The sequence below is a fragment of the Lepisma saccharinum genome, chromosome 3 (assembly GCF_977018435.1).
Source record: "Lepisma saccharinum chromosome 3, izLepSacc3.1, whole genome shotgun sequence".
Taxonomy (NCBI): domain Eukaryota; kingdom Metazoa; phylum Arthropoda; class Insecta; order Zygentoma; family Lepismatidae; genus Lepisma; species Lepisma saccharinum.
Genome location: NC_139231.1, coordinates 109,664,742 through 109,691,637, shown reverse-complemented (window position 1 = coordinate 109,691,637; position 26,896 = coordinate 109,664,742). Strand labels below are relative to the sequence as shown.

The following is a 26,896-nucleotide window of genomic DNA, read 5'->3' as shown; positions in this document are numbered from 1 at the left end:
GTAAATACATATCGAGATTAATCCCCATTCTGAGAGGACGAATCATTTCTAAAACTCGAAATTGTGTTCATTTCAGGAAGTACCTTGCAACGAGTGATGTTCTTTGTTGAGAATGAAATTTCCACACGAGTGGCAAGAAATCCCTTTCCCATTTTAGAATTCACTGCTTCTGATGTTTACAGGGAAGGAATTAATCAAGTAAACTTTTTAAAGTACTTAACCTTTGGAATTATATTTGTCAATATGCTGTATCACAAATCTATGATCTTGAAAGGTTTTACACTTTTTAACACCAATATGGTCTGGCACAACTGTGTTGTCTTCAACGAACAGAAAATCCCGCTACAAGGAGGAACGTAGCCAACGTGAAATGAAAATTACAAGGGAGCAAGATAAACATTGATGTAACGTGTTAGCGGTAATATCTCAGGTTTTTTTTCGAATATTTGCAGATCTTTTCCTTTTTATGCAACCTCCGAAATCTTTATTCTTGGGATATTTTCCTTATGAGAAGATCACCTATTCCACCGGTCAACTTTCCATCTGGTCACCAAGATTCTTGGATTCAAATCCTGGCTGGGGGCATGGGTATTCTTTGTAAGTGCTATTTGATCAGTTTCGTCCAATCATTATTCATCCACTGATACCAGTGTTCTGAGTTTTTTTCGAAGTCATTTCCCCCGGTTCTCCATTACTATGTGTATAGGATGAAGATGCCCCTACATGGTTCAACATGCCGTGAAGGAAAATGGGGGATGATGAATTAGGGTCTCACACATCCACAATCTCTGCTATTTGTAGAAGTGGTGTGATCAGCACCACGCTCAGGTTAACTTTACGTCCCAGGGTTGCCCCCGAAAACCCATTTATCAGAGGCTTGGGGAACGCCAGAGCCACTCCAAGGGGGGACATCGTAAGATAATTTATTCACATGAAATCACTCACCTAGGAATCGAACCTGGGTCACCCTACCGTCTGAACATCCGCGCCATTCCCTGTATACATACATATATATTTACGTGTATGTGTGTGTGTGGTGCTAGAACATTCGGGGCAGGTTCAAACATCTTAATCTTCCCATTAATTGATTTCGTTTGTGTTTTAAGTCCACTATATATGCACAGATAGGCTAATCGGGACTGGACCTACAGTTTAAAGCGGGAACCGACCCACTATGTGCCTCCACCAGGTATGGAACCCGGGACCCCTTCATTGCAAGACGATGACGTTACCACTACGCCATCCGGCCATCATGGAGGCTCCAGCCTCCCCTTAAGAATTACTACTGTTTCACCGTGTTTACTGTATCTTCATGCATGGTACCGAAGGATTCTGGAGATCTCTTTGCGAGCTGAAGACAGTTTCTTGAAATCGGAGACGGTGGTAGATGCCAGATGGGGCAGGAGATACAGAATGAAGTGTTTCATTTCTGGACGCCCTGCTATTGAAACTGAAATGCGCTGAATTAACGTTTATATTCTTGAGGGGGAATCTTCATCTCGCCCCTATTCATTGTCGCCGAGGGTTGGAATTCAGGTCAGAGATGTTCTCTCCAGATTTTGAGACGGATGGCGAGCTCTGGCCTTCTCTGAATTGTCCGGGAAACGTTTCAAAGGGATATTTTCTTCTTTCTCCCAACCGTCCGTTAGGTGGACCCCCTTTCATTCCCATTGACCTTCTGGCGGAGGAATTTTTGGCGTCGGCTCGTCAAAACCTCATCATCGCTTGGCTTGCTCCCGCATAGCTTACCCCCACGAGTGCATGCCGGGATATTTTTACAAGGCAATTATCTTTTTTTTATTTTCACGTCCCGAAGTGCGGTGGTTTCATTTGGTGACTTTCTGGTTATCGGTAATCAGAATGGCCCCCTTGTCCCGTTTCCAAAAGTTTATTTTCGATGTTGGTCAATTAATAATGTTCCTTGCTTAATATTATACTCTGTGCAAATGCATTATTACTTGGTACGAGTACGAGAAGTAGACATATTGGAAAGCAGCCGTGCATTCCAGAAGAAGGAATTCATCATAATTTGTTGCACTTAACATGAATTATATTTAAAATAATTTAAATATAGAACAAAATCGTGAAAAGTGAAGATAGAGAAAATATGGAGTTACACAATATAGGAAGTTTTGCTGACATAAGGAGACATTAAAAGTAAAGAGATAGTAACGAGTGTAAAGAGTGAGGAAACGTACTGTGCGAAAAGTATGAAAGTGCACAACACGGAATGTGAGGAGATACGCTTCAAGCATAGTAAGGAAATGCACGACACGACGCAGGCGGTTGGAGATATGGTAACGTGCAATATGGAATGTGTAGTGCTTAAAATAAGGTTAAACTGCAAGGAAAACACGGGAATACACAGCGAGGTACGAAAGGGAATCTGCATTAGAAAAGAATGAACTCTCAACACGAAACTGAAGTACAGGTGAAAAGATAAGAAGATGCACAAACAGTGGCGTCGCGTGCGGTTCGCATACGAGAGTTCACAATAATAGATTTACTCCTCTCCCTTGTAGCTTCATCTTCAATTGAAAAAGTGAGAATAATATTTCGATTTATTTTCAACCATTTCCCTCCAAAATCACTCTGTTTGAAGTAATACAAGAAGGACCTAGGGGAAATTGTCCCTCTCTCCCTTAAAATCCGCCAGGTTTCCCGAATTCTCGGTAAAGTTTGCAACTATGTAGCCCAGACCTTTTCGAGTCCCCCTAGACATGCCATGTATATGCTGCAGTCTGGTGCCGAATGTAAGAAGTATTGCCGCTTGCATCAGTGTTCGCACAGCGAAGTGAACATCTTCTGGGTATGGAGGCTAACAGCCCCTTAGCTGTCAGATGCAACACACAGAGCAATTGTGTTCAATGTCCTCCATGGAACACCGTGGAAGTCACTGTTACCAACTATCTAGAAAAGTTATCAGACGTGAAAGAAGTTGTGTCAGAGTAAATTGTGTGTATATACTCGTACATCAAACATAGTATTTTTTTTTAATAAATAGCGTGTGCGCATTTAATATGTATGTAATTTAAGATATACACATAAGTGTTAACGTGCTCATGCGAACATTATCAGGCGACGCGTCAGTGCACAAGGATAGGACAGAAAGCAAAATGAAGTTGAAGTAGAAGTGACAATGTGTAGTCGATAATATGTTTTTATATGCATATTCCCTCGGCTAACGGGAGCCCAGTGAGTTAACTAGCCCCTAATTGTTTAAACAGATCCGCCACGGTGGTCCACAAGGGAGACCCGGGTTCGATTCTCGGGGAGAGTGATTTCAGGCTCGAAGTTTTCCAGCAAATTCCTTGCAAAGAGCGGCTCTGGGGTTCACCCAGGCTCTGATAAATAGGTTCCTGGTTAGGGGGAGGGTATAGGTGGCCGGAGTGTGGTGCTGATCACATCATCTCTACACGACCGTCACGGCACGTTGCGCTGCTCAGGAGATAACATTACCTTTCCATACCTCGTTGTTTTCTTGGAGTGTCTTACTTGACATTGTTTTCAAGTAAGTATGGTGCATGTGATGGTGGCGTCACGAAGAAAACAGTGAAACCAGGTACACAAGGTAAAGCACAGTCAGCTCAGCTTTCTGACAACATAAATGCCTGGGTGTGGAGTTATTTAGGGCTAAAAGACGAGCAAGGGCAGTATGCGAAGACAGCTGTGGGATGACCCGGACGAAACAGGATGACACCAAAACAGGCGAGCTTTGCGCGAAGATGCTTCAGAACGTTGTCACAGAGTTTCGCGATAACAAAAGAGACTGGCATTACGTCAGGGGGCGGGGAGGATCTTGATTGTGATTGCGGGATACGGTAAATACTGGATTGGCCTGGCAGAGATTATAAGGGCGTGCAAGGGAGATGAGGATGGGTGGAACGCTCTTTCCGCGGAGGAATCGTAACAAAGGAATTGCTCCAATATAAGCGACCCACAAGGGGGAGGAGGTTATGTACAGAGGAGGGAATTGTGACATATTGTGGCTGATGCGGGGCAGAATGGTCATGTGACACCAGTGCCCTCGTCCTGTTCAAGGTTTTGTTTTGGTAGATGATGTAATGATTCACTGAAAGACTAGTTTTTAGTTGACTTGGAAACAATGATGTATTGTGAATCATGTATGTGAGAGACTTAATTTTTATTACTGAATATTTGCAGGCAAGGATTTGGGACCCGGGTCTTGATCTAAAAAGAGGCCTCCACTGGGGAATATTGCTTTGAGAAGGTTTATAAAGTAAAACGATGAGATATTTGAAATGAGATAAAAATATAAAATATATAATTATCATCAGACATAAACTTTATAAAAATTATCACTGGAATTGATTATATATAAGCAGGGACTCTTGCGCCTTCATGGTGTGGTGCAAATCACACGACTTGCCATGTTGTTAACCACGGACTTCCTGTAAATCCGTGCCTTTGTAGCAAATACTTGTATTATTTCATGTGTCAGACTACTTATTACATTCACACGCACATACATACCAGAAACGTATATTCTAGGCTAGCTAGGCTATCTGCGAAGCCTGAAGCCTAGAGAGTATAATGCAGAAGAAAACATCGATTAGAAACTTTGAACAAATGTACCCATTTCAATAAAAAAATAATTGCGATTCTGAAGTTGGAAACCTGAATTCTTGGGAGTTGGAAACCTGAATTCTTGGGAGTTGGAAACCTTAATCCTTGGGAGTTGGAAACCTTAATCCTTGGGAGTTGGAAACCTTAATCCTTGGGAGTTGGAAACCTTAATCCTTGGGAGTTGGAAGCCTTAATCCTTGGGAGTTGGAAGCCTTAATCCTTGGGAGTTGGAAACCTGAATTCTTGGGAGTTGGAAACCTGAATTCTTGGGAGTTGGAAACCTGAATTCTTGGGAGTTGGAAACCTGAATTCTTGGGAGTTGGAAACCTGAATTCTTGGGAGTTGGAAACCTGAATTCTTGGGAGTTGGAAACCTGAATTCTTGGGAGTTGGAAACCTGAATTGGATTATTAGGAGTTGGAAACCTGAATTGGATTATTAGGAGTTGGAAACCTGAATTGGATTATTAGAAGTTGGCAACTTGAATTGGATTATTAGAAGTTGGCAACTTGAATTGGATTATTAGAAGTTGGCAACTTGAATTGGATTATTAGAAGTTGGCAACTTGAATTGGATTATTAGAAGTTGGCAACTTGAATTGGATTATTAGAAGTTGGCAACTTGAATTGGATTATTAGAAGTTGGCAACTTGAATTGGATTATTAGAAGTTGGCAACTTGAATTGGATTATTAGAAGTTGGCAACTTGAATTGGATTATTAGAAGTTGGCAACTTGAATTGGATTATTAGAAGTTGGCAACTTGAATTGGATTATTAGAAGTTGGCAACTTGAATTGGATTATTAGAAGTTGGCAACTTGAATTGGATTATTAGAAGTTGGCAACTTGAATTGGATTATTAGAAGTTGGCAACTTGAATTGGATTATTAGGAGTTGGCAACTTGAATTGGATTATTAGGAGTTGGCAACTTGAATTGGATTATTAGGAGTTGGCAACCTGAATTGGATTATTAGAAGTTGGCAACCTGAATTGTTAGAAGTTGGCAACCTGAATTGTTAGAAGTTGGCAACCTGAATTATTAGAATTTTGCAACCTGGCTGTCGGTGAGATGGCAACGTGGATTCCTTGAAGAAGTAGACAGCGAGCAAAATTGGTGTGTCTAACCAGGTCTAATAACTTCGGGGGTTCATGCGAGCCTAGTCTTCTCTCTTCCTCCATAGCTTAGGACCACGTTCCATTGTGAGATAGTCCAGATTTTAGACTAAGCATACGCCACTGATACCTACACTCTATATCCGCTAATAAGAAAGAGGTTACTCCGTTGTCTCTATAGTCATCAGCCGGCCTCCGTGGCGGGGTGGTTAGCACGGGTCCCGGGTGTTCTTGTTAGTTTCCCTTCATCAATTTTATCATATCATCACTCATTCCCATCTTAGCGATTAACCAAAAGTGGCAGAAAAGCAAAATAAAACCAACCAAATCAATGACTGTATAGTCACCATAATTTATGAAGGTGGTAAGTCAGCATAGAACAAACAGCCTTCCTCGGCGAAAAATCACGTATACGCAAACAAAATCGACAAAAGTATTTCCGGCGTTCTGTCAGAATACATGTTACACGCTCTTTGAACCGTCCTCCTGGCTAAAATAAGATATATATGTGAATTTAGCAATGAATGACTCTATACATGTCTTCTATTTCTGGAAAAAATCTCTCGGGCACAGGATGTATTATTTATTAACTCAACAGAGTCGATTTGTGTGTTTGTGTGTTCTCTTTAAGAGAACAATATATAACGTTTCTAAGTTCAGTTAACACCACAACTGTCACCATTGTGCAAAACTTCTGAGTAAAAGGCTACTTGGTACGATATGGAGAAGAGACATCGCACGTGAAATTCCTAGTATTTCCAAACCACCTATCAAGAAAGAGGGATTGATTTTCACCACCCAATCTGTCACTGACAAACCAATATCCACAGAAAGTAAAGCAGATTCTTTTTGGCGAAATTTCGCAGTGATCATTGTGCAAGGAATACTCCTGAAAGGAATCCTCAGGAGAAACCAATTGGGAAAGGATGGAGCATATTTTATCACGAACTGATGAAAGAACTCGTCCTTCCTCCTCCTTCCCTAAGCCTGGTCTTTTTCTGGCAAACAGCTGACATTCCTGCTCTCTTGTCATCCCGCCCCTCAGCGGAGCCCGTCTGAGGTTGCATCGTTCTGAATTAGATGGCTGCCAGTGTCCTTCGCTGCCGACTGTGGATCTCGAAGCCGTTGAAGACCTTGCGACAAGAGAGGCGTGGTCCTATTTCAGGAAGGGGGAAAAAGGTAAGTCGGGTGGGTGTCTGTGCTGACTTCGAAACAGGTTTGTTCCGTTATCTCCAAACAGAAAAACTACTCCAAGGAGAACCGGAAGAGCTGCAGCAGAACAAGAGAAACAAAAGGCGGGTTTTAAAAGGAGGGGGATTAGTGTGTGTGAAATCTCTGTCCGCCGAGGGATCACCCACATTTGCTGGGTGTTGTCTGCCGCGAGGGTGGAGGCATGACTGATGGATGGTCGGGCGTTGCCTGATCCATTTTCACTCTTTTTACTTCTTCTGTGAACTCTTTTGTTTCGCTGCGTGGATGAGTCAATTGATTCTCCTCTGGGTATTCTTCCGCGCTGCCTCCCACTTCCAAGTTATTTAGCAAGTCATTACATCGAGATCGCCCGCCCCTTCGTGTGCGACCTCGCTCCCCCTCAAGTGCTCTATTTTAGGTCAGTAGGCACGTGCCGTCCGTTCCCGAAGGCATTCCTTCCTCCTAGCCGCGATTTCCCTCATCCACGCCGCCCTACGTTTTTGTTCCCGTCATGCTAATAAGTTTTATGTCCCTCGTAGACACGCGGTCTCCTTTCGGTATCCACGTTGTATAAGACATTGTCTTCAAATGTTTAAGTTCCACAAGACACCGTCTTCAACGTTTGTTACACAGAACACTCTCTTCAAACATTTAAGTTGCATAAGACACTGTCTTCAAACATTTAAGTTGCATAAGACACTGTCTTCAAACGTTTAAGTTGCATAATACACTGTCTTCCAAACATTTACGTTACATAAGACACAGTCTTCCAACGTTTAAGTTGCATAACACACTGTCTTCAAATGTTTAACTTGCTTAAGACGCTAGCGTTTAGAGTTCCATAAGACACTGTCTTCAAACGTTTAAGTTCCAAAAGACACTGTCTTCAAACTTTTAAGTTCCATATGACACTGTCTTCAAACGTTTAAGTTGCAAAAGACACTGTCTTCAAACTTTTAAGTTCCATAAGACACTATCTTCAAACGTTTAAGTTCCATAAGACACTATCTTCAAACGTTTAAGTTCCAAAATACACTGTCTTCAAACGTTTAAGTTCCATAAGACACTCTCTTCAAACGTTTAAGTTATGTAAGACATTGTTTTCGAGCGTTTATGTTGCTTCTTGTCCAAGTTCTGTTTCCTCTTTCTGTCTTTTTAAGTGTGGCAATGCGTTTCAGGGTTATCTTTCTATTTTTGATTTATCTCTCTTCACCATTCTCTATCCGATGTAAGAACGAAGCCAACGTATACAAACACACGTGGCTTGTGTGTAGTTCTATTAGTTGTTCGACCTCAGCTCTGCAGTAATCTTGCGCGTAGAAATGTAGTGCACGTGATAAAAACCATGCCATTCAACGTAGGTACTATATTGAATTTTTGGGACTTTATATTACAGTATGTGCTGCAAAGCTACGACCAATTGATCATTCATCAATATACATGTATTACACCCACCAAAAATGAGTATCTTCATCATGATATGACATACTTTCTTTGTCTATTTTGTCTTTTCTTGACATTACATGCTAACAATATTATTCCCATTGCGTTTCTTTGCTTTCTAAAAGTCTGCGTTCATATTTTTCGGAATCCGCACGCCCTTGTTATCAGCCCAGAGGCATCGGGAGTCCTAACAGTTTTGGCCAACGGATAAGAAACCAGAGCTAGCATGAAAAAAAAGAGGGCGTCTTACTCATGGGAACATAACGGACAGGGCAGTCAAGCGGCGCGATCATAACTTCTCACTTCCGCGTAACTGGGAGTTGCACGAGTTATGCAACCCGCTTTGACAGTAGTCTGCAATTATGATTCACGTTCTGACCGTGTTTCCCTCTCTTGCTCAATTACCTTTCGTGTTTTTCTGTCTTACGTCCCCCTTCTCTTTCTTACTCTGGCTTTCTATCGACTGTTATCCTATTCTTCCGTACACTTTCTCCTTCAATCTCTTGATCTTTCCATCTCTCTCTCTCTCTCACACACACACACATGCGAGCGTGCGCGCACACGCACACTTTTCTCTCTGGTACACACAGACTTCCTCACTCTGTCTCTCTTGTACTCTTTCGCTCTCTTGCTTGAGCTTACTTTATCCCTCTCTTTCTCTTATCCTTTTTCTCTTGTGTACTCTCTCATCATTTCTATCGTACTTTCTTTCGTATTCTTTCTCTTACAATTTCTCTCTCACTCCTTCTTTCTTTTTCTCTCTGCTACCCTTTCGCTGCCATGCTTAAGCTATCTCTCTTTCTATTATTCTTTCTCTTACCATTTATCTCTCTCTCCGTTAGCTTACTATCTGTCTCTCGCTCTCTCCCTCTTATTCTCTCTTCTATTATTTCACACTTGCTTAAGCTTACTATCTCTTTCTGATTCTTTTTCTCCCTCTCTTTCTTACGCCTTCTCTGCCTCTTTCTCACGTTCGCTTTCTCTTTTTCTTTCTTTCTCTCACCTTCTCTCTCTCTCTCTCTGACTTGTTTTCTCCTTCAGTATTGTTCCTCTATCTTCGCCTTTGTCTACAAGTCTCTTACCATCAGGTTTCCCAGGAAGGATGCTACATCCTTCATGCATGTTCCATCTCCTATATGCTACATGACCCTCCCGCCCATCCAAGTGTTCTTGATTTTATTATTCTGATAATTGGAAGTGTTGCATTTGCATTTACTCTTAAGATAATATACGCCTTGTTCGACAAACTCCAAGTTGATTTTGAATCAGATTATTTGTTTTCCGTCATTTTCACTTTCTTAGCTTCATGTCTTTGGCTTTTACGAACTAAATCTTGTAAACACCATTTGTATTGCTGTCGCGAATAAATTAGTTTGGAGCTGCTGTCCTTTGACCCGTAGCAAGATTGCTAATGGCTGCAGCAATTTTTGGAAAGTCCATTACAGACTATGTGCATTACCCTACTCACTGCACCAGGAAGTAATCTCCTGGTAGCCACAATAGCTATGCAGCATCATTTATCATTGCCCTCGTAGGACCCCCAGCGCATGACCCAAAAGCCAGGGAGGTTTTGACTTTAATTTCTGAATTCCTGTCCATCAGCTCGCGTCCCATCTCCTTCCATTCCAAAGCGACTGCGGAATCCGTGTATTCGTCTCCGTTAAATAGGCGGACGTCGCGTTGGAAGAAACACAGCTTGGAATGTCTCATGCCCTGACTCATCAGCTGGCAGTGTCCCACACGTCGCCGCGTCGTGGAGGGATTTCCTTCTGAGGGCCCCCCTTCCTTTTGTCCGTTGTTGTTCGCACTGCCTCGCCAATTTCGCATTGTCACCGTGCGGACGCCACGATTAAGTGGACGACAGGTTGATCCGTACAACTGGATGTGCAGTGAGCCATCTTCCTCCCGTTTGTCGTCCAGTCTGGACCGTAACAAAAACGTCGTTGTTGCTTTCTCGGGCACGCGCCGAGGACAAATTCCTGAGAAATTTAATCATATAGGTCGCCCCGGAGTATTTTCGCAGCGAGGTTAACCTAGACTAGTGCCTCCCAGTTTGTTTCGATCCCCTCCCCTTCCCCCTGGTTCTCATATAAAAAGAAATGTAATAACTACGTTGCAAGTTTCTATTTTCAATATTTTTTAAATTTTTATGCATAATTAGGCTTTAATTATGCATAAAACCCAAAGTGGATTTTGGATCCTACTGTGAAAATACCAAAATTCTCAATAAGTTCCTAGCTTAAATGGGGCGGCAAACATTTTTGGATAAGGAAAAAAGAGAAAATAACAAAATTTATCTTCGCTTCACCTTTATTTTCAACTTTTGATAAATGTTTCGAATTTTTCGGAAATTTTGTCAAAAAGTTGAAAGTCACAATTGTTGTTTTTGCAATAAAAATAATAGAACATTTTTGACATTTGAAACAACTAGGTCATCAAATTATGTAGCTACATGTGGCCTAATATACCCACACATAAACAACAGTTTTTACTAGAAGCAACAATCATTAACTTCCAGGAACATAGATTTGACTGTAAAGAACAGATTCGTAAAGGCATTTGGAGCATAGCACTGCGTTGATGTAAAACATGTACAGTTGCTGAAGGTCAATGTAAAAGACTGGAAGCCTTCGATATGCAGTGTTACAGGCGAATGCTGATGATGACCAAATGGAAAGGGAGATTAACAAGCGAAGACGCACTGAGCAAGAGAAGTCTATTGAAACGGATCGTCCAGGGAAGTTGCAGGATGGTAGGCCATATCCCGAGACATAAAGGCCACTTCCGACTCATGGCTTGACGTCATCTTGGTTTCTGACGAAAATCGTGTAACGCGCCATGGCCAAATACCAGTGCCTGGAATTTCCTGCCACGATTTAATTTACATGTTCTATTATCTTCGCAAATATAAAGCAAAACAAGTTTCATATAGAGACTTCAAAAACATCAAAGAAGACCGCCTAAATGAAGACGCTGCCCTTGTACCATGGCATTTAATTAGTACGTTACCTACAGTGGACGAGCAAGTTTTATTGTTAAATACCTTTATTCTCCAATTGTACGATAAATATGCCGCAGTCAGGAAGAAGCGCGTTTCGCATCCCCCTGCCTGACGGACGAGTTGAACTTCTCATGGCGATGCGTGACAAAGCGTACACCAAATATAGGAAGGCGATCAAGGTCGGTGATCATAACACATCCATCTTTGAAAATTACAGAATCCTGAGGAACCGTTGCACCCAGGAAGTACGAAAAGCAAAGCGCCGATTCGCGTCGGAACTACTAACCTACGAAAGCAAACCTGACGTCCTCTGGAAGAAATTGAAAATACTGGGAGTTGGGAAACGGAGAAACCACGAATCCATTAATAAATTTCCACCGGAAGTACTGAACGATCACTTTTCTGAACTTCCGATCGTAACATTGAAACAAGCTCCACAACTGCTTCAAAATTATCGTTACAGAAGATAGTCATCGGCCGTAGGAGGAGATGTTTCTATCCTCATGATGAAAAAAATTCTCTACCACGTACTTGCTCCTGTTACTCATATTTTTAATTTTTCTTTAATTACCGGCACATTTCCCTCGTCTTGGAAACTCGCCCTGGTACGCCACCTAAAACAAACAACATAATAAACTTCAACGATTACCAACCAATCAGCATCCTCCCAGCCTTGTCTAAAGCCCTAGATCATCTCGTTAGCGATCAAACCCGGGACTTTCTAAAGCGAAATCACTTAATAGATCCTTTTCAGTCTGGCTTTCGAAGTAACCACAGCACTTGCACGAACAAACAACTTACGATTCCGGTACTTCTGGACTTCACAAAAGCTTTTCAAACCATTGATCATGAAATTCTACTCGTTAAATTATCACTGTTATTCAATTTTACTGCATGCAATAGAAATTGTGAACAATGACCTTAAACAAATACTTGGTCTGCACACCATGGCTTACAGTGTATTCTTGTAGGTTCCCGTAGAATTTTGAGCAAAATAGATAAATGTAGCCTCCCTAAACTCAACGTAAATGATACATACGCATCTGCCCTTCTCCACTACTGTTAAGAATCTGGGTGTGATACTCAACCACCATCTCACTTGGGCAGAGCACGTTAACTCGGTATCTAGAAGAACTTTCGGTGCATTGCATTCACTCTATCGGCTCAAAAACTTCCTCCCTGAACGCATAAAAATGAAACTGGTCCAGTCTCTTTGTCTTTTTGTTTACTATTGCGACATTGCTTTCTTGGATGTCAATCACGAGCAAGCTAAAGGACTGCAGCGAAACCAAAATGCCTGCATTCGTTTCGTTTTCGATGTAAAATATTCAGAGCATTTCACACGGTACTTTGGGAAGGTCGAGTGGCCTAAATTAAACGATAAACGTTAATTTTACTGTACAAATCCTCCAATCCAAATAAAAGACCCGCAATATCTCTATAACCGATTTAACATCTTTCCGACTTTCACAGCCGCAACACCAAATCGCGCGAAAGATCTCTGGTTTCCATTCCACTCCACAAATCCAACTTTTATGCAAATTCTTTTACTGTTACCTCAGCAGGTCTTTGGAACAAGTTGCCACCTGAAATTCATGTCTCTTCCTCAATTGTGACGTTCAAAAAACTGTTAAGGTTACACATCTTATATAATGAAAATTAAATGTTTGACTTCCCTAATAAAGTGGCGGGTGCAGAGAATGATAGAAGGACGTAAGGCACAAAATGAATTAACTTAATAGTTAAGATGAATTATCGTCAAAGTATACCGTTTTGGACTGTGTTTAAGTAAGTGTAATGTTATGTATCTGCTTGTACGTGTGTATGTGTAAGGGCAAAAATATGTACGTGTGAGTGTGTGTGCCCGTATCTATAGGTTAGATTAACGTTCTTATACGTATGTATTTTTGTTTGTATTTTTTTATTCCTCTTTAATTTTTATATATTTTTTTCTTTTTTCAATATTCCACAATTTTTTTGTAAACGTGGTCAAGTGGAAGAAAAGGCTCCACAGCCTTAACTTCGCCATGTAAAAGAAGACGAAATAAATAAATAAATCATGAATACTGTAACTGAATGAAGAATAGAAGAAAAACGCATTGGCTGGCCCATAGCCGAAACCTTCCTTTAAGTCTCGGGGTGCGTGATCTAAGGTGGGAATTTTTCCGGCCTTGCCCTGCATAAAGCTGTTCTGGGGCTCACCCAGCCTCGAATCAATGGTTACCTGGAGGTAACGCTGAGGGTGAAGGCGTCTAAATTGGCCGAGATCGAGAATGTGTGAGGCCCTACCCCCACATCCCGTAAATGTGCCTTCATTGCACGGTGCTATATACACGGGGAACTTTACCTTTCTACCAGATCTTCCCCAAAAGGAGTAAATTCAGGAATCTCTGTCTTACAAAGTCTCTGGAGAGAGAAACACACTCATCCGAGATTGAATACCAAACAAATCCCTAAAGATATGAGTTGCGAGAGCTGCAGAGATATGAAGTCATAAGCCGAATACATGAACAATTGAGAAATGCCATAAAGAAGAACATTATACAGATAAACAAGATAAATACAAAGACACGGTTAACAAGGAACAAATAAAAAATTAGAAGGAAATACGAAATGAGCAGGGAAATAATGAGTCTTATTAATAAAAATGAGCACGTGCTGAAACGGTAGAGGTGAGGATTTCATTTTCGTATGAATGAAATTTATAAGATTGCAATAAACCACTTCAGGGAGATTGCATTAGTGCTTGTGTGTTTCCTAGTGCATAGCGATGCAACGCAAGTTTAGGTCACGCTCGATGCGCTCGCCACGCGTGAGGGTTTCGAACAAGTACTGCTACACACGCACCCAACAAGATCGTGAAAAGTCGTGTTGGTTCACGCACAAGAGTTGTTTTTTTTTAAAAAAAGTTGATGCTTGTTTTGTTTTTTTTCCATTCTATACACACGGCATGATGGGTAAAGGGCAGAAAGAAGGTACTGAAGGTAGGTTGACCTGAAAATTAGATTTTATATTGGCAAAGTAAACAAAGTTTTGTTTTAATTCCAATTTATTATTATTATTTTTTTTTTTTTTGCTGTGGTAGGATAGCGAAGTGGTATTGTGGGATCCAGAGCACTTCCACTGGGAATCGAAGGCTGGATCCCTTGATTACAAGGCGAAAGGTTAGCATTACGCCATAGGGGAAACCCTGTAGTAACAAATCTTATATTTTACTAGTACTATCGTTTCATGTACTAAATGCAAATCGCATGTCGGTTATCGTTAATGACCTCATTATGATTTGTGTATTGTCTCGCTGAAAATCGAAGTCCATGGTGAATATTGTAAAGGCAAAGAACTCCAAACAGATTCTTTCAGTACGTTGTTACCGAAACTTTGCCGTCGGAGTCGCAGCCGACTTCCGTGGTGGAGTGGTTAGCACGGCGCGCTACTACACCAGGGGTCGGGGGTTTGAATCCCGACCTGAGCACGGGTGTTCTCTGTAAGTGTTCCTTCATTTTCCTTGAATTGCATGCCATCACTCATCCTCACCATCGCGATTAGCCAAAAGTGGCAAAAAAGCGAAGCCACAAAACAATAAACAACAACATGAGTCTGGACTCTCAGCCAGGATAATCCTGTAAGGTTGTCCTGTTCATATGTGTTTCTCTTATTAGCATTCACTATTAATCAAAAACAACACAATATAAACCAAACCAATCAATACTCTGTGTCTTTATAGTCGAACGTTATCACTAGTTGGTTCACGTATTTTTATTTTACGTCGCGTTTCTTCCTCTTTGGGTTAATCGCGGTGATGAAGATGAATGGCACCTGCCTCCTTGGTTAGCGAAGCCACAGATCCCAGGTTTGAAGATCCTGGTTAAGGCAGTCATGTATCGTCGTGCTTAAACCAAGACAAAATATAAATATGTGAAGATGAATGGTGAATTGGTTATATAAACGGAAACAGAAACGTCTTTGCCTTACAAGGATCCGAACCTACGACACCTGGCTTCGCGGGGAGTTGTGCTAACCGCTCCGCTGAGAACGATGACATCACTGGCAAATGATACTTGTCTGTTAGTATGTACACTTTGTCATGTCTTTCGTAAATAGTATTTCCGGTTAAATAGCTGTACGCCTATGCAGTTTGTTAAGAGGCATTGCACAACCTCAGTAAGTGACAAGATAATGGACGTCATTAGCACATATCAATTATTAGAATGCCTGTTACATGAAAGGTGCTGGCGAGACATGTCAGAAGGTTGGACGTTTTCCATTGGCCTCATCATCTCAAAATCTCATGCACTACATTTCTAGACCAATCTGCCCTCGGTTTTAGGCGCCCTATTCTGTCCTATTGACATTCCACATTGCGTTTTTTCTCTAGCCACATACGGGACGTGATATTGTGCTGAAACAAGTGACAGACGAATATCTATTTCTATTAACAAATTTGCCTCAGAAAGTTGAGCAGATTGGTGTGTTCTTGAAGGAAAGCTCAAATGTATTATACCACTAAATATCATGAATGAACATTTTATATTCAGGATATAAGATCGTGTAATTTATTTTTCTTCTCTTGTGCCAGCTATGGAGGCATATTCGCTGAGGTGGGAGTAAAGAGATTGTGCTCGCACTCTGCCCTCTACTGTCATCAATGATATACCTACGTACTTGCATTTTGATATGTCCATATTTAGATGTAACAATATCTCTATTTATGTTTTTCGATATTTTGCCTACTTTGACGTATGCATTTCCCTGCGTTTTGATATTAGGATATTTCTGCATTTTGATAATTCGATATTTTAGGGCTTCCCCGTTGGCGTAAGCAGCGTGTGTTCGGATCCCACTTCAAACTTTACGCACAGAAAAGTAAGTGCATAAGTTGAAACTAAGAATGCATAAAGTCTGTAGCGCATACCAAATGTTTAAATGCATCATCCAATAAGATGCATTAAAAATGCATCAATCGATGCATTGTACAGCTCGACATAGAAAGCCTCACTTGCATCATTATACTTTGGCGTTACCATTACAAACGGTACATAAAAATGCATCAAGCTGTAAACCTGATTCTTGGCAAAGGCCGAGAAACACACTTTATTTAACTAAAGTTTCAGATACAGTACTAAATGACCATTTTATACTGAAACAGTAACACCAGGAAAACAACAAAACAATAGAGTACATGATAGAGAAAAAATAAAATTACACTTACGTTAACAATTTTCTGAAAATGTGCTCTCGCAAGAATATGTCAATGTTTGGAGGTAGGTTATTATATGAGCGAGGAAGCCTGTAAAAAAGGGACCTCTGCAGAAGGGAGAGCCTTGTAGTGGGATTGTGAAAGAGCTTTACTTTGAGGGTTGACCGTGTGGGACTGGTAGATACTAGTACTTGTTCATCATAAATTCGGATTGTGCATCAGTAAATGGGTTTCTGGTGCATGAAATAGCTTTGACGATTTTACTTTCCCGGTTATCCTGTCTGTACATAAAGTGACAAACCAAACTCAAGAATGGGATACTTCAATATTTTGATACCTGTAAATGTGTCAGTGTTTACGTACCTCTTGAGGCCTCCCCGATTGTGCAGTGGTAGCGTCGTCGCCTCGTAATCAAGGAGTCCCGGGTTGGGTTCCAGGTGGAGGCACATAGTGGTTCGGATCCCACTTTAAACTGTAGGTCCAGTCCCGATTAGCCTTGCTGTGCATAAAGTGAACTTAAAACACCAACTTAATCAATATTTTCGTAACTCTTTACAGCGTTTTTTTCTTGTGTATATATTCCCGTTAGATTCATCCTACGAAATACCGATATTCGTTATCCAGAAGCCTTTAGAACCAAGTCGTCACCTGCGCATTCCAGTGACGCAATTGGCCGAAACCAAAGAAGTCATAAAGACTCAACCTTCACTTACGTAACCCAAGAACAACTTAAGTGTCCGCATCGAAATCCCTCATTTGTAAACGTGTCGTATTCTTTCGGCCGTGAGTCACCGTTTCAGAGATGAGAGAGAAGAGGGGGGGGGGGCACACTCACTGCAGAATTCCGTTGGCACGTTCGGCGCTATCTCGGGTCCCCCCTGTAAAACCCACGCTTTAGGAACGACCGTCTATAGAAAACTTGGATGCTGCCCACCGCGGTGCGTAAACAGGGCCTGCTTCAGTTGCCGAAAGGCGATTGTGCAGGGAGGCAACGTCGAGGCTCTCCGGTGGATGTTCTACGATTCTTTAGCTTTCGAATGCTCCGTTTGGCCACCTACGCAGCACCTGTAAAGTAGCAGAAGGCGTACAGTAGCTCCCGAGAGGACATTTATTGTCGTGGATAGTCTTGTTCGTTTGGATTTAAATCGTTTCACAAGTAAGTAGACTAGGAACTCGATGTTAATTCCCTCCCATTGTCCTGCCAGTGTTTCTGCTGCACTGAATCCTGCCACTGTACAGTGAGGCATGTAAAGAGTGGCGTTGTTATATTTTCTCCTTTTCTTGCTTTTTCGTTTTAATCTTCCCATTTCTCCCTTCCTGTGTTTCTTTCTTTTCTCACATTTTGCAGACTAACAAGGCTCTAGCGTGATTGTCCTTAAGTTCTTTAATTTTATCTCCTTTTATATACTCATCTTCGCGAACAATGGAACTAAAATAGAACAAATCAGTCAATCTCATTTTTCCTTTTATATTTCTTTCCATCTTCCTTCCTTCCTGTTTCTATCTCTTTTTCTCTGTTTTGTCGCCGCCCTACGCGGTGGAGTGGTTAGCACAGCACGGTACGACGCCAAGGTCCCCGGGTTCGAATCCCTACACCAATTTCATTATTCATCCTCATCGTCTCAATTAGCCAAGAAGTGGCAGAGAACTGGCGTTATTTAAGAAGAATGAAATCAAACAATTTTTCAGTTTTCTCATTTTCTTTTTATCTCTCTGTATCTTCCTTCTTTTTTCTCTATTTGTCTTCGTTTCTGCCTTTTCCTTTTTCCATTACCTGTTTCTTTCATTTCTCTTCCTTTCTTTCTTCCCGCGTTTCTCTCATTCCTCCGTCGTTCTTCGTCTGTTCACTTATCTCTTTTCATCTTTCCTTTTGTCCTCCATTACTTTCTACCAATTTCTGTCTTTTGTTCTTCCTAAATGCTTTTATTCCTCTACGTGTGATGCTTTCTCCACTCTAAATGATTCTGAAATTTACTCATGTGGGCTAGAACACACCCTTACGCACCCTTTGACGACCTGTAAACTTTACCCACCCTTTTATAGAAGAAAAGGAATGATAATTTGCAAGTGAGGATGCCCATGTTAAAGTTTTTTGAAAGACCTTCCCTTCTGTTCACTATTCACTCCTTCGTCACTTCCAACCTAATAACAGAGGTACGCCACTTTTCCCAACCGGATAAAGATCTCTCTCTGTGTTATCTCCGTTAATCAGGCAAATGAAGCGAGTGAAAAATGTAGTTGTTGTCGAGAGAGCGAGGAATCAAAACAGGTTCCCTTAAGGATGTGAGAGGGAAGTTGAACTTTTGGAGCTATGCTCATGAGTCATATGCTAAAATATGCTGCTTTTCGAATTCTTGCCTGGATGTGAAATTGGTTAAGGTAGGGATCGTGTAAGATGCAGATTGGTGAATGTGTGCCACCGAGGTATGCCCCGTCAGTGTGTTTGATTTCTGCCAAATTCCGTGGAAACTATAGTCATTTTTATGTTCGGGATGTTCAAGTCTCCTCTCGTATGTAAGGAGGTCTGTCTCGTCATGGTCTGGAGTAGTCTCGAGTCCACAAATATATACCCGGTATAGTGTAAGCAACATGTCACCACGCATAGACTTTTGCAGCGTGAATAGGTCGTTAAGGATTGTTCAATAATATATCTGATATTTCCAAAAATAATGTTCAGCATATGCGATAAATGCTTTTAAACCTTAGCTGTCGGCTTGTGGTAATAAATGCAGTCAGTATAATCTCTATATACACTCCTCACAAAAAGTTCGGAATATTGTTATATTAGACACAACAAGTTTGGAATATTGTTATGTTAGGCATAGGTGGTAGGCATGGAGGCATATGCCGGCGAAAACACAATAACGTCCAGCAGATAGACAGATACCATGTGTTGTTGCATTCCAAAGCTGTGCCTATCACTTAATGCCTTATATAGGGTGAGGCAGTCAAACGGGAAGATTTTAAAAAATCACAAAAAATAGAGAAAGCAAATATTAGTTAATTTTTTAACATGAATGTACTGTACATGAGTTGAAATTACTAGTGTACCTGAATATTTTCTTTAATACGGTGTCAGTAAGATGGCGCCCTAGGTGTTGCACACATTGTCGGAGTCTCAAAGTAAATCCGCCCATGACGTTATGCTGACATGTCCTTGCCTGTCCTTGATGACTATGACCCAAATGAAGAAACACTCTTCCAGCAAGATGGTGCAACTAGCTATACTGCCAGTGTGTCTATGGATGTGCTTAGACTCGCATTTCATGGTCGTCTCATCAGCACATTCGGCGATATTTCGTGACTTGCCCGTTCACCCGATTTGACGGCTTCTGACTTTTTCCTTTGGGGTTACCTCAAATCCAAAGTATTCAAAGACAACTGTCCAAAAACCAGGGATAATTTGAAGGAGTGAATTCGGCAAGAGATCCACAACATTCCGTTGGAGATGCTACGAAGCGTCATAGGCGGATTTGCTGTGAGACTCCGACAATGTGTCCAAAACCTAGGACGACATCTTACTGACATCATATTAAAATAATGAACATTTTTCAGGTACACTAGTAATTTCAACTCATGTACAGTACAATACATCCATGTTTAAAAATTAAATAATATTCTGTCTCTATTTTTAGTGAATTTTTTAAATCTTCCCGTTTCACTGCACAATATTCCAAACTTTTTGTGAGGAGTGTATTTCAGTCTATTGGTGGAGAGAGAGAGAGAGAAGGAAGGAAACAGTGAGCAGGAGAGGGGGGGGGGGAAGAGGGTGCTTATTGCTTGATAGGAGTTGGAGGTGTTCCTTCATATAGTTTATAGACAGTTTATCTAATGAGCCTAATGAAAGTTTCAAAATTTAGTGTCTTCTCTGTAGCAAGAACTGTTAAAACAATGGTGAAATTAAAGGTACCTCTTGACATTAATCCATATTCAGAATAATGGACATTTGCGGAAGTGATGTAATCAGCACCACACTCCGGTTGCCTGGAGAGTCAGCACCACACTCCGGTTGCCTTTACTCTCCAGGGTTGTCCCCAAGGTACCCATTTATTAAGATGTTGGGTGAGCCCCAGAGCCCTCAATCCAGGAACATTGCTGAACAAATCTCTGCGTCTCCATAAAATAATGCTTGTGGGTGTTATTAATGGAAAATAAAGATCATAGCTACATAAGAAATTTATGGATTGCCTATCTCATATGTAGAGCTCGGATTTGTATGTGATAATTACATATTCTATTCGATTCTATATAAATACCTTGAACAGGAAAATGTAAGAAATCATATAACTGACATGATTTTGCATAAGTTTTATGTTACATATTTTTACATATTTGCCAGGACAGTACATATTTTACCAAAAAAACATATTTCAGTAATTTTTCCCTATCTTGATCCTTTTTCCTATATTTTCGATCTCTGAAACATGAAGAAAATTTGTAGCTCATGTAATGTCATATTTTCTAATCAATACGGTCACCTAAAATTGACTGCCAAGTCGAAAGACAGGCGGGGAAGACCAAAAATAAAAATAAAAATACGGAATTTGTTATTCATCGAAAGATGCTGGAGTTTCTCCCCTTCCCCCCCCTTTCTGTTTACATATTTTCGTCTCGCTCTTAGGTTCAGGCAAAGAACCTAGAAGCTTGGCATCGGTGGACAAGAAAACTACTTTCCTCTAAGTAGCGAGTTAAACAATATGTTTCAAATGTACAAAACTAGCTACGTATGTACGTATTTTCATTCGATTCTTCTTCCTGTAGATCTTTTTTTTTTTTTGCAATTAGTTCCGAAAGTACAATTGAGCTCTCTTACATATTTACATATTATACAATAATTTGCGATGTAAGAAGTAATTAATAGTTGACAAAATTTGTTTCTTAAATATGTACAGTTGTTGATACAAATTTTAATTTGAACAACTTATGTCTAGCAGAATTCTTGAAATTGCTTGGATACTCGATTATGAAAGTAAAAAAAAAAGTAAAGTGCTCCCCAGTGCTTTGCACCACGCCATAAAAGCATATAGGGGGTGTGGTGTTAAGGCCCACTACACTCGATTATTATTATTATAATATATTCTTTGATACTACATATTTAGTTACATATCCTTTTGACAATACATATTTATGTACATATTTTGTGCTTTCATATTACATAAAAATCCGTGGTCTACTCATATGACAATAAAAGTGTTTTGCGCCCAACTGTACATTTTCTTTGGACCACAAGTGAGCGTACAGAAACAGGCATTGATCAGAATGACCATCCCTATTCAGGCTGTGATTGCACTATAAAGCAACACGGGAACGGATGTAATAAGGGAAAGGGATGAGTATGTAGTCCATATCCAGTCGCGCGGAATTCCTAGAGGAAAGCACGCAGAAACCTACCTAATACTGTAAAGCAACTGACTCTTTTTGTGCATGTATTTGAGATGACAATTACATCGACAGGTAAATTACGGCTTCCGACAATGATTTAATAACTGCGGTTCCAAGAATGGACGAGCATCAGCACCGTCTCGTCCTCATCTCTTTCTTAGAATACATGTTACGTCACAGTCTTGCTTCTGATTGAAAATACCGGTTTCGTTGAGAGTTATGACAGAAAGATGCCGAGTTAGGACGTTCTCCGTCAGAGGGAAATTTTTGGGATGGACAAAAGCTGAAATCACAATATTCAACTTGACTTTTCTTCCAGGTGAGCAGCGACCTCATGGACAATGTTGAAAACCAGTATTCTATTTCCTGAAGAACCAAATCATCTCGTAATCGTCTAGCTTACATTCTGTTTTTTATACAGGGTGACTTACTTAACAATACTACTTAATACTTTCGGCAAACCTTCTTTGGACCACGACGCAAGGCTATTTTATGTGATAGATACCAAGGCAACATAGTACAGGGAAGAATTAAGAACAGATCCGTATCACCACCGAAGGGGGGGTATGGGGGTCGGACCCCCTTCCCCTACATTTTAGACCGTGTTATTATTTCGGTCAGTAGTCATTAGTTGCACACAATTTTTTCCCCATCAGTTGAATCCCCTTTAAAAAAGTTCTTGGTGCATCTATGAACAGGTCTTTTTTTGTACTTACAGTGCCATCGTACTTCTTGTAAACACGACACTTTTTTTCCGAAGAAATCCTGTCTGAGATAAGTTTAAAACTGGTTTATTTTATGAAGGGAGAAAAACGTACTTCGTTGTGCGTAGAGGGGGGGAAAAACCATTGAATAATATTGCTTCTTGGCAATCATAAACAACAAAAAAGAAGTATGGCATTCCTAACTGAGTTTCGTAATTTTAATCAAGTTATTTGCTAACTCTAAACAAATGTGCACAATTACGAAAAACAATTCGTTCTGGTGAACAACTATTTGTCTCCTATTTAAACTGTTTGGGTAGCAGAAACGATTTTTCTTCTTAGTATTCTGTGTGTGCGTGCGTGATTTTCAATGAGTGTTTTTATTTGTCGATTTCAACCTACAAGGGACTCTCCCTTGAACACACCTTGCATTGTAACATCCCAGATACATTTGTGAAACAAAGTATACTCTATGATCCACTGCGTCTGCCTGTTTGGCGGAGTGGTTAGCGAAATAATTGCCCGAGGATCAAATCCCGGGCAAAGCATGGATATGTCGTTGAGTTTGTTCCATCTTCAGCTCATCCTCATCGTCACTATTAACCCTGGAAGTAGAAAAGTGGCGTAAAAGAAGCGAAATAGAGAAAGCCAGTGGAACAACTTCACCGTGAATCCATAACAATATACGAGGATTAAGTCATAAGTCATGGCAACTATTTTTTTTTCTCTCGAAAAGAGGGGACAACACGAAAAATCTAAGATATACATTTGAAAGTGTGTGGAATGTACTTTGAAAGAAGCCACCAAATTGTGTAGGTAAACAAAGGTGGGGTAGTAAATACGCACCCAAGTTCAGTCGGTGGGTGACAGCGTTCGAAAATGGAGGTCATGAAGCAGGAGCAACATTCGTATCTTAAAATAGCAGTTCTCCACGACAGAAATGCACGGGAATTCCATACAGAGCTACGAGAAACACTGGGGCAGTGTGTCAATTGCCGAAATAAAACACTGTTGTCCAATGTCATGTGTTCTGCCTCTTCCCTACGAGAGTCTTCTGCATCCAGACTTCATCTGGTGGCTTCTCTCGAAAGTACATTCCATACACTTTCAAACGTATATCTTAAACTTTTCGTGTTGTCCCCCGTTCACGAGAAAAAAATAGTTGCCATGACTTATGATTTAACCCACGTATATACACACACAGAGATCGATTCTTGCAAGATATACAGATCAAGAGATGAGAGCAGCATCTGGAAGGAGTCCCCTCGTGTGTGTCGTGCTCACACGATTATCTCCATCACGTTTCAAGGCCGTAGTCTCGTACACAGTGACCTTGGTGCCCAGCGACGTGGTCCAGCCAGTTTCCAGAGTCTCCGACGCTCTCCGCGTGGAAGCTTCCTTCCTCCTTTCGTTTCTCCTGCGAATGAAGGAAAACGCCAGGTCATTCATTATTTATGCGCTGAGCGATTTACGCTTTTTTGTGTCGTGGGAGAGTGGCTACGGAAAAACCAAGGCTGAAAAAAAACAAGCTTTTGTTCCGACGCCAACTCGGCCCACTACTAGTCACCACCCGCGGTGCGAGGTTTCGTTGTTTTCTGAGCCAACGAGTTTATTCAAAATATGGACCTGTTAGTCATATCTAAAATTACTGGGAGAAAAGTATTATTAATTGGCTGATGTTGTTGGTGTATAATGACGGAGTTCTTCAGAATCCACTTTCCCTTTTTGAATTTCAGTTTTTCTTATTTTGCGTCGCTTGTGCTGTCACTCTTGGCTAATCGCGATTATGAGGATGGATGGCGATTGGTTACTCATGGAAGAACATTTCACATGTGGAACTTGTGCATATGAGTTCACTCAAAATACACTCTTAAACATCCATATGTTCCAACCTTCATGGTGGAGTAGTTGCTACGAACTAGGGGGTTTAGGTTCGAATCTTGGGCACGACAAGGATGCTTCTTTGTGTCTATTCCTCCATCTCGTTTATAAATTCATCTTCGTCGTCGCATTTAACCTAGTGAGGTGAAAAAACTGCTATATCACCCAAAATGAACAATAAGGGAAACTAAGTGATTTTGTTAACTTGACGAAAGAAAATGCGTATCTGAAATATAATGTGGAACGTATTCCAAACAAGCGCACCGTATTTTCTATGTGGCTGGCTGAAGAAGGCGCAATGATTTCTGGTTAATTATAATTCCTTGACGGGTCAAGTACATATCGTGTGCCGACCTAAGGCCAAGACGAAGGCATTCAGCGGAAACCGAGTCTCGACCTTGGTAACAGTGAAGGGAAACAACCTTCTTCCTATTCTCCATCCACTGCAAGAGCAAAGTTAATGTAAACAAGAAGCACGTGACTTTCGAGAAATTGTTATTTTTATGCGTGTTGGCTCTCTTTGATCATGAATATATTTGAGTAGCTGTGTAGCTCATAATATGAAGTCCCACAACTTCAATATAGCAACTGCGTGGAGTTTTATTGACTTTATCACATGCACTATATTTTTACGCCCAAGATTCCTGGACAACTGCCATTCGAACAACAAATAGGATTTTTTCAAAACCCACGTGCACTTGTTACATTGACGTAGTTCTTACGTGTATGACTCATCGCACGTAAGTCAAACACCTTCTAGGTCAAGCGCCGTCATCATCTGAGGCAAGCGCGGCGTGGTTAAGTTAGTCTTGTTAGGTTTAAATCTCTTAGCATAAGTACAGGATGATTCAAGAAGAATATACGTATTTCAAACAGGTATATTTGAAAAATAGAAGTAGTTCAACTCTGAAAGCTTTGACACTTACTTACGAATATCTAAAGATGTTCAATATGTCCTCCACCAACACGATCAACATCACAGCGGTACTCAAATTCATTCAAAACTCGGGCAAGCATGTCAATCGTCACTGACGCTACAGCAGTAGTGATCCGACTTTTCAGCTCTTCCAGGCCACGAACAGCGCTGCACAAGCGATCTAGCGGCAATTGATTGAAACTAGACAGGGAGCGCCGTGCTGTTCAGTCATCAGTAGTTTCGACAGCATACTGGTTTGAAATACGTATATTCTTTTTGAGTCACCCTGTACATTTAGCCTAACAACGAAAGCACTGACGTCAGAAGAAGAAATAGGAGGCTTGACCGAGGTGTTTGACTTACGTGCGATAAGTGAGACCGTCGTTCTCACAGCGGATAGATAATGGTTACGAGGCAAGCACAGCACAGCATCAGGACTAAGAAACAAGCCTATTAGAACAGGATTTAAGGACATTAAAAGAGACGAATGCAACAGCTGCTACATCAGAGCTACTTTCGCTAAGTGGCAATGGATTCCTCGATTCTTTCCATGGATCCCCCCAGCTTAGTGTAAACACTTTTTACGACTGACTTGTATTAGTCGTTTTGAGGCCGTCGCCAGCGCATTTCCAAACACTGTATTGGAACGTAGTGTTTTGTAAACGACGTTACAAAATCTTAGGTTACGCGCCAGTTAGATTTAACTTAGGAGCACTATTTCCCCTCTAAAACATTTCCCGTTTCGAAGAACACCATTATTATTACGATGCATCCCGAAATATTCTGCAAACAATTCTTGTCTACAGATAATTGTGTCGATGCTTTAAGCTTGACGCGCACTCTGACGCCGGAAGCGCATCAACAGAACGGAACAGTTTCGCTTCCGGCGTCTGAGTGGGCCACAACCCTCAAGATAACCTGCAGACTTCTAGCCGAATTCCGTGCTTCGGTTCCGCACGTTACTCTGTAGTAAGCGTTACACCATTTGATTTCAATAGAAGCAGACGACAGAAGTTCTGTTGCCGGATTTTTCCGTGTTCCCCGCGTCTCAGTGCCCGAGGTCATTTATGTTTCTTTCCCTCTCTTTCTCCCATGTTTTTATTTCTTTTCTCTTTATAATCGCCTCTTTTATTCCTCTTGTCTTCTCTCATTCGTCACAATTTCTTATGCGTGTATTTTCTCTCTTCATCAAAACATTCCTTTCTTATGATAACACGTAAACATGACTTCAATATGTATGTCATCTGTCGACACAACTTTTCCATTATGACCACTTTTTGGGCCGACCTCCGTGCCGGAGTGGATAGCACAGCGTGCTCCTGGTCTTGCGTGTTATTTTATTTCTTCTTTCCCTCATTCTACACAATTCCTTTCATGTCTTCTCTCTTTTGTTTAAACGTTTTTTTTCTGATAACGAATAAACATAACTTTAACATGTAGTCTATGTCATTTCTGACGCAACTTTTCAATTTTGACCCGTCC

General features: G+C 41.0%; 1 protein-coding gene across 7 annotated transcripts in view; it reads left to right on the top strand.

Moving 5' to 3' along the window:
• The window catches only part of smash (smallish), a 357,582-nt gene that overhangs the window by 200,379 nt on the left and 130,307 nt on the right, over window positions 1-26,896 (top strand). For 2 of the 7 annotated variants that reach the window (XM_083119148.1, XM_083119144.1), the window contains exon 1: window positions 17,491-17,687. The exons of the other annotated variants lie outside the window; for them this stretch is intronic. The gene's annotated coding sequence lies outside the window, so the exon portion shown is untranslated. Of the gene's footprint in view, window positions 1-17,490; window positions 17,688-26,896 lie in introns of those variants that run through there. 7 annotated transcript variants of the gene reach the window in all.